This window comes from Pseudophryne corroboree, chromosome 7 (genome assembly GCF_028390025.1).
Source record: "Pseudophryne corroboree isolate aPseCor3 chromosome 7, aPseCor3.hap2, whole genome shotgun sequence".
Lineage (NCBI taxonomy): Eukaryota > Metazoa > Chordata > Amphibia > Anura > Myobatrachidae > Pseudophryne > Pseudophryne corroboree.
Window position 1 is genome coordinate 496424655 of NC_086450.1, and position 10349 is coordinate 496435003.

A 10349-nucleotide genomic window follows, 5' to 3' on the forward strand; every position below is an offset into this window, starting at 1 on the left:
CGCAATTTAACATTATTTCATCACTCCATGGCACTTAGTTTGTTTTATATATATGTAACACCTTCACATAATTTTCTTTTACTGCTCACATTATTCACACATGCAGCAACAGCTGCTCCTACCACTTTAACCCTATAATTTTATCACTCCTGCGATGCCCTGGGGTTGTCTGGCTGGGTGGCTCTGGGGTGTCCTGCCCCCCGGACCTGAACCCCTATAGTTAGTGTTAGGGACTTACCCAATGAGAGGCTACCTTGATGCGGTGGGTAAGCTCATAGCCCTGGCCAGGAATATGCTAAGTGCCTCTGGTTACTACAGGTTGAGCTAGTGTGAGATTGTGCACCTGCTACTTTTCCTCTTTGTACACTTTACTAAGGGGGTAATTCTGAGTTGATCGCAGTAGGATTTCTGTTAGCAGTTGGGCAAAACCATGTGCACTGCAGGGGGGGGCAGATATAACATGTGCAGAGAGAGATAGATTTGGGTGTGGTGAGTTTAATCTGCAATCTAAATTGCAGTGTAAAAATAAAGCAGCCAGTATTTACCCTGCACAGGAACAAAGTAACCCACCCAAATCTAACTCTCTCTGCAAATGTTATATCTGCCCCCTCTGCAGTGCACATGGTTTTGCCCAATTGCTAAAAAATATCCTGCTGCGATCAACTTGGAATTACCCCCTAAGTCTCAAGCAGAGTAGCACCTCACTACCTAATTAAGGTGTGCAAATTAGGGCCCTTTTTCCTCTGTAACCGATGTATTCATACATTTTTGAAGGTAGGAGACGCCTTCATCCTAATTTAGCACCCTGCCCCACCCACCCCTCTGATTTTAAATAGTCTAACACTCTAGCCTTTACATTTGGAATGAGCACACTGTGGTAAGACTCCTACATTTTGTTTAATATGGCAGTCCATAATGGGGGGAATTCTCTGGGGTGCGGGGCTCCCTGTGCCTGCCGTAGCTGGGTGTCCCTGGGGCATCGCAATTTAACATTATTTCATCACTCCATGGCACAGGTGAGGATGGTTACCTTTAGTATCCATTCAAACCCGTTTGTGTCAACTTGTGTGCATGTTATCAGGCCAAAATCTCCAGGGTATGTAAACTTTTGATCAGGGTAATTTGGGTAGTTTCCGTTGTCATTATGATTTAAAAAGAGTAAACACAGTTGTTTGACAATAAATGGCATCACCCAACCACTCATGAGTGAAAGAAAAGTTTGTGAGTTATCATTCATATTCTCTGACAAATGGCCAGAAAATCACAAATTCTGCTATGGTATGTAAACTTGTGAGCACAACTGTATATGTGACTGAAAGTGTGTGCCAGTGGCTGCAGTGTGATTTCTATTCTATACCCTGAGGGGGGCTATGTGCGTCAGGGTCCTATAAATATAGAGTTTCACAGGATATACTAGTCTGGTATCTTTCTCTGTGAATTACAGTCACCACATACCTCTTAAATCTCATATTTTGTGCTCTGCTTGCAGCCACACTGTGAGGGGGATTTTTTGCCAGGTATTCTGTCTGCTAAAAATTGTGCTGTTTCACCCTAAGGCTTGCTCACTAATTATGTCTGCTAAACAGGGTGAGGATCCTGCAATCGACAGTGCTGACACCATGGACGTTCCAGAGGAAAATATAGCAGTTGAGGGATCAGGGTCTCTGCAAGGTCAGTTGGAAGCACCAGGGGCAGATCAAGTCCCGCCGTGGGCTACCTTTTCTTATTTACTGACCACGCTGGTAACTAGACTCACGCCCCCTATGGGACCGCCTGTGTTATAACAGCCACATATTGTCCCTGCAGTTAATCCGCCATGGGCAGATACTCTGTCTTCTCAGTTACAGAAATTAAACCAGTCTCTGGTTAAACAAAATGCTAACCCTCGCCCGCCTAAGACCAAGGGGTCATCTAAACGGGCCATTACTTCCTCACAATCCACTAATGTTCTGGATACTTCATCCAATGAAGATGGCGCTTACACAGACCCCTCTGACACTGATGCAGATGCTTCTGATGGGGAAACCCTGACACATGTGAAAGTTCCTGACCTCTTAAAGGCCATTAGGCTCAATCTTCAGATTGAGGATGATGAAAAGCCTCCCACTACCTTTAAGAAACCAGATAAATGTAAACGTCAGAAGGTTACTAACTTGCTTCTACCTCATTCTGACCACCTGGTTGACATACGTCAGGAATCCTGGGAAGCTCCAGGAATAAAATGTTCACTGTCTAAAAAGATGCTAGCTCGTTATGCCCTCGCTGCAGAGCTAAGTAAAAATTGGGAAACACCGCCACCGGTGGACTCTCAGGTCACACGCCTGGTGGTGTCCTCGGCTCTGCCTGTCACTACCGTCACCTCTCTGAAGGAACCGACGGATAAGAGTGTGGAAGGTTGCTTGAAGTCAATTTATACTCTTGCAGGAGCTGTGTATAGACCCACTATAGCGGCTGCTTGAGCAGCAAAAGCTATTGAAGCTTGGGTTCAGGAAATTGAGGCACAGTTGCCTTCAATTTTTTCTGATCATGCCAGACAATGTCTTTCATATATCATTACAGTCTCTCATTATATTGAAGAGGCGGCTTCTGATTCATGTGTTCTGGCGGCCAAGGCATCTACTACGTCCATTCTGGCTCGCCGAATTCTCTGGTTGTGGTCCTGGTCTGTTGACTTGGACTCTAAAAAGACCTTGGAGGTGATACCTTTTAAGGGAAACATACTTTTTGGAGAAAACCTCAACAAGATTGTTGCTGATTTGGCATCAGCTAAAACTGCTTGTTTGCCTAGTACTACTCCTTTGGCTCTGAAGACTAAGAGTACTTCCGTTTGTTCCTTTCGGCCTTCAGGCAAAGCAAAGGGTCAGGCGTACCCAAAACAGACATGCTCTTCCAAAACCACTAAGCCCAAACCTAAACGTGCATGGGCCGCCCGTCAGCCTGCTTCCAAGACAGATAAGCCTGCCGCATGATGGGGTGGGCCTCCCCCCTAGGGGACCCCAGGGTAGAAGGCCGACTTCTATGGTTTGCTCAAGTATGGTTACAGACCACTTCGGACACCTGGGTAAGGGAAGTCGTCACTCACGGTTACGCCATCTCGTTCAAGAATCATCCCCCTCGTCAGTTTTGCTCAACAAACATCCCGTCGGATCAGGTAAAAGCAAAAACGCTCCATCTGGTGGTGCAATCTCTCCTGGACACAGGAGTGATAGTGCCGGTGCCTCTGGCCCAGAGGGGCAGGGGGTACTATTCCACGCTGTTCCTAGTCCCGAAACCGAATGGGTCCTCCCGGCCCATTCTCAACCTCAAGTCTTTGAACAAATTTGTGAAGGTTTCCAAGTTCCGTTGTTCTGGCATTGGAGCCCATGGATTATATGGTACCCCTGGATGTACAGGACGCTTACCTACATATCCCTATTGACATTTCACATCAGCAGTACCTGCGGTTTAGCTATTGGCAACAGCTCCACGAATTTTCACAAAGGTCATGGCGGTTATGACGGCTCACCTTCGCCGTCAGGGCATCAGGATCCTACCTTCTCTGGACGATCTGTTGATCCTGGCAACCTCACCAGAGGTTCTCCTTCGTCATCTGGAACTGACGGTCCAATTCCTACAAGCCCACGGGTGGCTCATCAACTGGAAGAAGTCCTCCCTGGTCCCTGCTCAGAGCATGGTGAACCTGGGAGCGTTGTTGGACACACACAAACAGCGGTTGTTTTTGTCTCCGGACAAGGTCCTGAAACTTCAGGACAGAATAAGACACTTTCTATCTCGCCCACGGGTGTCGAAACACTCAGTGATGCAAGTACTGGACCTCATGTTGTCGGCTTTCGACATGGTAGAGTACACTCAATTTCACTCCTGCCCTCTCCAGAAGATAATTCTCTCCAAGTGGGATGGCCTTCCTCACCGGATCAGGACTCACATGATCTCCCTAACTCCGGAGGTTTGCCTGTCACTGACCTGGTGGCTCCAGGACCAGCGATTGAGCAGGGGTCATCCTTTCTGGATATCCTACTGGGTCCTTCTGACGACGGATGCCAGTCTGAGAGGTTGGGGCGCGGTGTTGGAGCAACACTCTTTTCAGGGTCAGTGGACCAGAGAGGAGTCTCTCCTCCCAATAAACATTCTGGAACTGCGGGCAGAGTTCAATGCAATGTCACTAGCCCTGCCTTGGATACAGAACAGGCCTGTTCAAGTAAAGTCAAACAACACCACCACGGTGGTGTACATAAATCATCAAGGAGGCACTCGAAGCCACATGGCAATGAAGGAAGTGTCAAGGATTCTTCAGTGGGCAGAACGACATCTGTCAGCCGTATCGGCAGTGTTCATTCCGGGAGTCCTCAACTGGGAAGCGGACTTCCTCAGTCGTCAGGACGTACACCACCGGAGAGTGGAGCCTTCATCCAGAAGTATTTCAACTCCTAGTGGACAAGTGGGGCCTACCAGATGTAGACCTGATGGCGTCTTGACACAATCACAAGGTTCCGGTCTTCGGAGCAAGAACAAGGGATCCTCAAGCAGCATTCGTGGATGCCCTGGCAATTCCATGGAACTTTCATCTGCCATACGTGTTCCCTCCGGTGTCACTCCTGCCCATGGTAATCAGGAAATTCAAGCAAGAAGGAGGAATACTACTTCTAATCGCTCCAGCGTGGCCCAGACAGCATTGGTTCTCAGACCTGCAGGGACTCTCGATAGAGCGTCCTTTTCTGCTTCCACAACGCCAAGAACTCCTTGTCCAGGGCCTGTGTGTACATCAGGACCTGGCCCGTCTGGCTTTGATGGCATGGCTCTTGAAGCTTTCGTCCTAAGGGCCAAAGGTTTTTCTTAGGCGGTCTTTCAAACCATGTTGAGGGCACGTAAACCAGCTTCTGCTCGGATTTACTATAGGGTCTGGAATTCTTATTTCACATGGTGTGCTGCGAAGAATTTGAATGCATTCAAATTCAGTACTGCCAATCTGTTAGCTTTTCTACAACAGGGCCTGGACTTAGGCTTGCGTCTGGCCTCTCCCAAAGTTCATATTTCTGCCTTGTCGGTTTGGTTTCAGAGAAAAATTGCATCTTTGCCTGATGTTCATACCTTCACTCAGGGTGTTCTACGAATTCAACCTCCCTACGTTCCTCCTGTGGCTCCTTGGGATTTGTCGGTTGTTCTGGATGCTTTACAAGAGTCTCCATTTGAAACTCTTGAGTCGGTGGACATTAAATGGCTTACTCTTAAGGGCTATTTACCTAAGGTGGTGTCTTCCTTCCACCTTAACCAAGAGATTGTGGTTCCAGCATTTACCTCTTCAGGTTGTCTTCCAAAGAGAAGTCTTTGGATGTGATACGGGCTCTCCGTATCTACGTGAAAAGAACAGCTTCAATTAGGAAATCTGATTCGATGTTTGTTCTTTTTGGTATTCACAAACGTGGCTGGCCTGCTACGAAGCAGACCTTGGCCAAATGGATTAGAATGGTGATTGCACAAGTTTATGTACAGTCTGGTCTTCCAGCTCCTGTTACTATTAAGGCCTATTATACTCAGTCTGTTGGACCTTCTTGGGCGGCTCAGCGTGGCGCGTCCCTCGTGCAATTGTGCAAGGCGGCTACATGGTCCTCAGTGAAAATGTTCATTAGGTTCTATGCCTTCGATACTTCTGCCTCCCAGGATGCTTCCTTTGGACGCCGGGTTCTTGTGCCCGCTACAGTGCATCCCCTCCCTTGAGGAACTGCTTTAGGACATCACCGATGTTATTCCCTGTGGAATACCAATGTACCCCGCAGCAGAAAACGAGATTTATGTTAAGAACTTACCTTTGTTAACTCTCTTTCTGCGAGGTACACTGGATTCCACAGGGCGCCTACCCTGACGTACTTAGCTTCTTTGGGTTTGTATGGCATTAGCTGCTGGTACCTTCTCCTGTCGTGAGAATGTGGTGTATGTGGCTACTAACTGTTATCATCTCTTTTCTACCTGCTACTGCATTGGACTGGTTAACAAAACTGAGCTCCTGTGCAAGGAGGCAGGGTTTTAGAGGAGGCGAAGTATTGCATCCTGGGACAGTCAAAGCTTTAGCCTGTTGGTGCCTCGGATCAAGATCCTACTCTACACCCCGATGTTATTCCCTGTGTAATCCAGTGTACCTCGCAAAAAGAGATTTAACAAAGGTAAATTCTTACCATAAATCTCGTTATCTAATTCCAGATAATAGGTCTGAAATTCCCACACAAGCTGCTATTTATCATGCACATTTGAAACATATAACACATCCGATACCAGAACTGGACCATCAAGTGCAGATAATTCTATTCATTGGGAGAGATATCCTACGAGTCCACAATGTCAGATTAATGGAAACCAGAGATGAGAGATCATTACTTCTAGTTCATGGGAAAAATACTTGAAAACAGTCATGCTAAGATAGCTCACATTCTTAAAGATACCGAAGAATTTTGGTGTGGGGTAAGGGAATTCTTGTGGACCTGGGTTTGGACTCTGTCGCTGGTACAGCACTAGATGCAGAAAGCTTGGGACTTTATGTAGGACCTGCACATTAGGTACTAAAGCTTTGGACAGAACGTGGCAGGCTATGTAGGAACCTTTGGAAAGGATGCACCTATGGTATGTACTGCTTAGTGCAACTTGACTGAATGAAGCCTGGTGGTACTGACTGAGACCAGACAGGAATAGTCTGTAGAAAGCAGATTTTAGCAGCATTGCACACGCTAGGCCGCCGCCCTCTGGGAGTGAATCTTAGCTTAGCAGAATAGCGAACGAAAGATTAGCAGAATTGCGTATAGAAAATTCTTAGCAGTTTCTGAGTAGCTCGAGACTTACTCCTACACTGCGATAAGCTCAGTGCTTTTTGTTCCTGGTATGACGTCACAAACACGCCTTGCGTTCGGCCAGCCATTCCCCCGTTTCTCCAGACACTCCCGCGTTTTTCCCTGACACGCCTGCGTTTTTCCACACACTCCCAGAAAACGGTCAGTTTCCGCCCAGAAACACCCACTTCCTGTCAATCACACTCCGATCACTTCAACGATGAAAATTCTTCGGTCGGACGTGAGTAAATATACTAAGTTTTGTGCTAAAATACTTAGCGCATGCGCACTGCCTACCATGCGAATGCGCATTTTTGCCTTAATCGCTCCGTTGCGAAAATCGGCAACAAGCGAACAACTCGGAATGACCCCCATTGTTCATCATTGGTAGCATACACACTGAGAGAAGAGTGAAAATGAGTGATATTGTTAAAAATATTGCCTAGTGTGTATGCAACTGTTCATTTATACACGCACTGAAAACGCAATCTGAGCGGCCATGACACGCCTGCATTTACCCAACCATGCCCCGTTCTCACCCCAAATGCTGTCGGTCACTCGATTTGTGACTCATTCCTCAGTGTGACTGCAATCAGAATTCACTCGCTGCGTGTGCGCACTGCAACTCGGACACTTGTGCAGTAAGAAAACATCTGAATTAGGACCCATACAGTATGTCTTGTAGAAAGGTTAAGTCGAGTGCTACTCTGGCAAATTAGGCAGTACTACAATGCTGGTTAATAGCATTGGAACTTATTACAGCGGGAATAGCACTATCAGATGAAATATGGGAAGGTGCAGTGTGATCATTCCTCCAAGTTTGCTCCATAATTTAAAAAAAAAAAAGAAAGAAAGAAAGAAATAATATATCAGACTTTATTACTGGATAGATCATCAGCTCCCATGAGTTCACCACTACGGAATCACAGATGTTATGGTTAATGTTAAGTTTTAGAAACTGAGGAACAGTTCTAACCACATTTTTACACAATAAATACAGGGATACTATTCTTCTTCTCAGAGTACTGATACAGAGGTGGGCGCTACTGCAGCCACAACTACATCTCTTTGCACAGTGCAAGTGTATGTTTATGCTAATGCAGCAGATCAGCTTCATACTGAGAGCCGGCTGCGGGGCTAATCCACCACTATGCATACAGAGACGCACCATCAATCGCATCATCAGACATTGTTCTAGCCCTATGGAGGTGCAGAATGTCCATCTAAACGTGGCTGCCGGTGCCAGTGCAACTGCGGTAAAAGCCGCAATTGCTGGCCATGACATGCCCTCTTCTGGTTAGCCATCCTCTGTTACTTCTCATGAACTCACACCGAAATTGTCTCTGTGTGTCCAACTTAGTTGTGCGAGACCCATCGATAACCATAAGGACGCATGTGCAGTGTAGCTTTGAAGCATGCAAACATTGGCTGCTTGCGTCTGATGCCACAACAGCGCCCACCTCTGAATCAGGACCAAGAGAAAATGAGGCTCCTGTGGAATATAATAACCGATGTAACATCTTTTCTGATGTTGCTATGGGAGCACAAAATAATACAGCTCAGTTTCATAAAGTGAAGTGGTTGAGAGAGTTCCATTTACCTTCTGTAATGCTCTGTGTTTTACAAATTCCAGTGGTTTCAAATGGTAAAGTAAAGTCCTCTGAGAAGAGAGATCCTTGGAGGCTTGACTCGGAACCTGGAAGACATCAAATGCACCATTGCAGTTTTACTGAACTGAATATCCTGCTATATAATGTTACATTTTGCACATGTAAGGTACATACTAGATGTGTCATCTTATGATATACTGTAAATTGTTCTTTTTCTTTACTTTGAATATTAAACTATCCATACCTAATATGTGATCAGCCTACTGACCCTCAATGAGGGTCAAATTTAGAACATGTGATGTTAATTGGTTCCAACAGTTAGTTCTTTATCAGCTTTACAAGCCTCCTATGAAGTGCATATCTTCTCTTACATTGTACTTTTTTAGAGCTGTATAAGAAGGCATATAAAAGAGTTATACCCCTTTCAGACATCAGATCCTGGAAATTGCTGGGTCTGAGCTCCATGACCCTGCTCTGGAGAAAGGTCGCACATCCGAAGCTTAGTCTCAGGTTGTTTGCATTCAGACATACCAAAATCCCTGGTTGATGCGCATTCAGAAGCATAAACCCAGGATTTTGATGCAAGTTTGGAAGGGACCTAAGAGAATTAAGTGACTTACTAATGGAACTCCAAGTATCCAAGTGTGAGTGAAACTTGCCAGGACTTGCCTTTCTTGACACAGCTATAGAGTTTAACACCATAATGCAAAAGCTACATTGTAATCTGCATCAACAGTGGGTCACTCATGACGCCAAATCTAAACAACGGAACAAGGAGACATTTTTTGTGGACCAGGAATGATCCAAGTTCTGCCTTTACGCTGACAAGTGCTACCCCTATGTCACCTAACCGCCACAAAATATCAGTTACAGTTCAAAAGACTAATGTGCATCTAGTTCCCTTCCACCGGTTTGCAAGCTTTACTCACCAAGAGACTAGAGTTAAAGGTACTAATAAGCAGTGTCCTCTGCCTTGCAAACCACATCCTCTGTTGAAATGCAGAGTCTTCAGAGAGAAGTCCCTGGAGAACCACGAAGCCTTCTTAAGGGAAAAAGGCATCTGCTAAAAGTGCTGCTCTCCCACAGCTCACTTCACCTAGGACTGTAAGTTTAGCGCTAATTGCACAGAATGTCGTAGCACAGATCACAACACAGCTCTCCGTCCTGGGCCTCCCTCATGGACTTTACAACACAGTTGAGGTGACATGGAGCATGGAAGGGGGCACAATGCAGAGCAAAAAGACACTACTGCAATCACACCAGAGATAACTTCACAATGTACTGAATTCCGTAAAGATCCATAAGTGGCAGATCTTGCTCTAAAATCTGTTTAGTCAGAGTCCACTCCAAAGGTCAGTCAGATAAAACTGTCAAACGTTATGCAATCCTAGATGATCAAAGTAACAAGTCTCTAGCCATGTCAACATTCTTTGAAACCTTTAATATTGAAGGCTTCAACACCCCCTACTCCTTAAAGACCTGTGGAGGGAGCTTTGAGACAACAGGATGGAGAGCTACTGGCTATCAAGACATGCCTTTCCTTACCAACTATCACTGAATGGTTAGCATTACTGCCTCACAGCAATTATTGGTTATTGGTTTGATTACCACCATGGCCTTAACTACAGTATGTGGAGTTTGAACTTTCTCCCCATGCTTCTGTGGGTCTCCTCCAGGTATTCTGGTTTCGTCCCACAATCCAAAAATATATTGGTAGGTTAATTGGTTCACAGCAAATATTAACCTTAGTGTGTAAGTATGTGCAGATATATGTGTTTAGGGCAGGTTGGATGGGTCAAGTGGTTCTTATCTGCTATCAAAATCTAATCTTTCTGTTGCAGGGTACACTGGTATTCTACAGGGAATAACATTGGGGGTGTAGAGTAGGATCTTGATCCGAGGCACCAACAGGCTAAAGCTTTGA

The 10349-nt window shown here is 45.8% G+C and overlaps 1 long non-coding RNA gene across 2 annotated transcripts in view; it reads left to right on the top strand.

Moving 5' to 3' along the window:
- LOC134943921 (uncharacterized) overlaps positions 1 to 8773 on the top strand; it is a 94596-nt gene extending 85823 nt beyond the window's left edge. The window contains exon 4 of one of the 2 annotated variants that reach the window (XR_010181826.1): positions 8449 to 8773. This is a non-coding gene — a long non-coding RNA (uncharacterized LOC134943921). The remainder of the gene's footprint in view (positions 1 to 8448) is intronic. The other variant, XR_010181825.1, reaches the window with a different exon arrangement.
- Positions 8774 to 10349: the final 1576 nt, after the last annotated feature.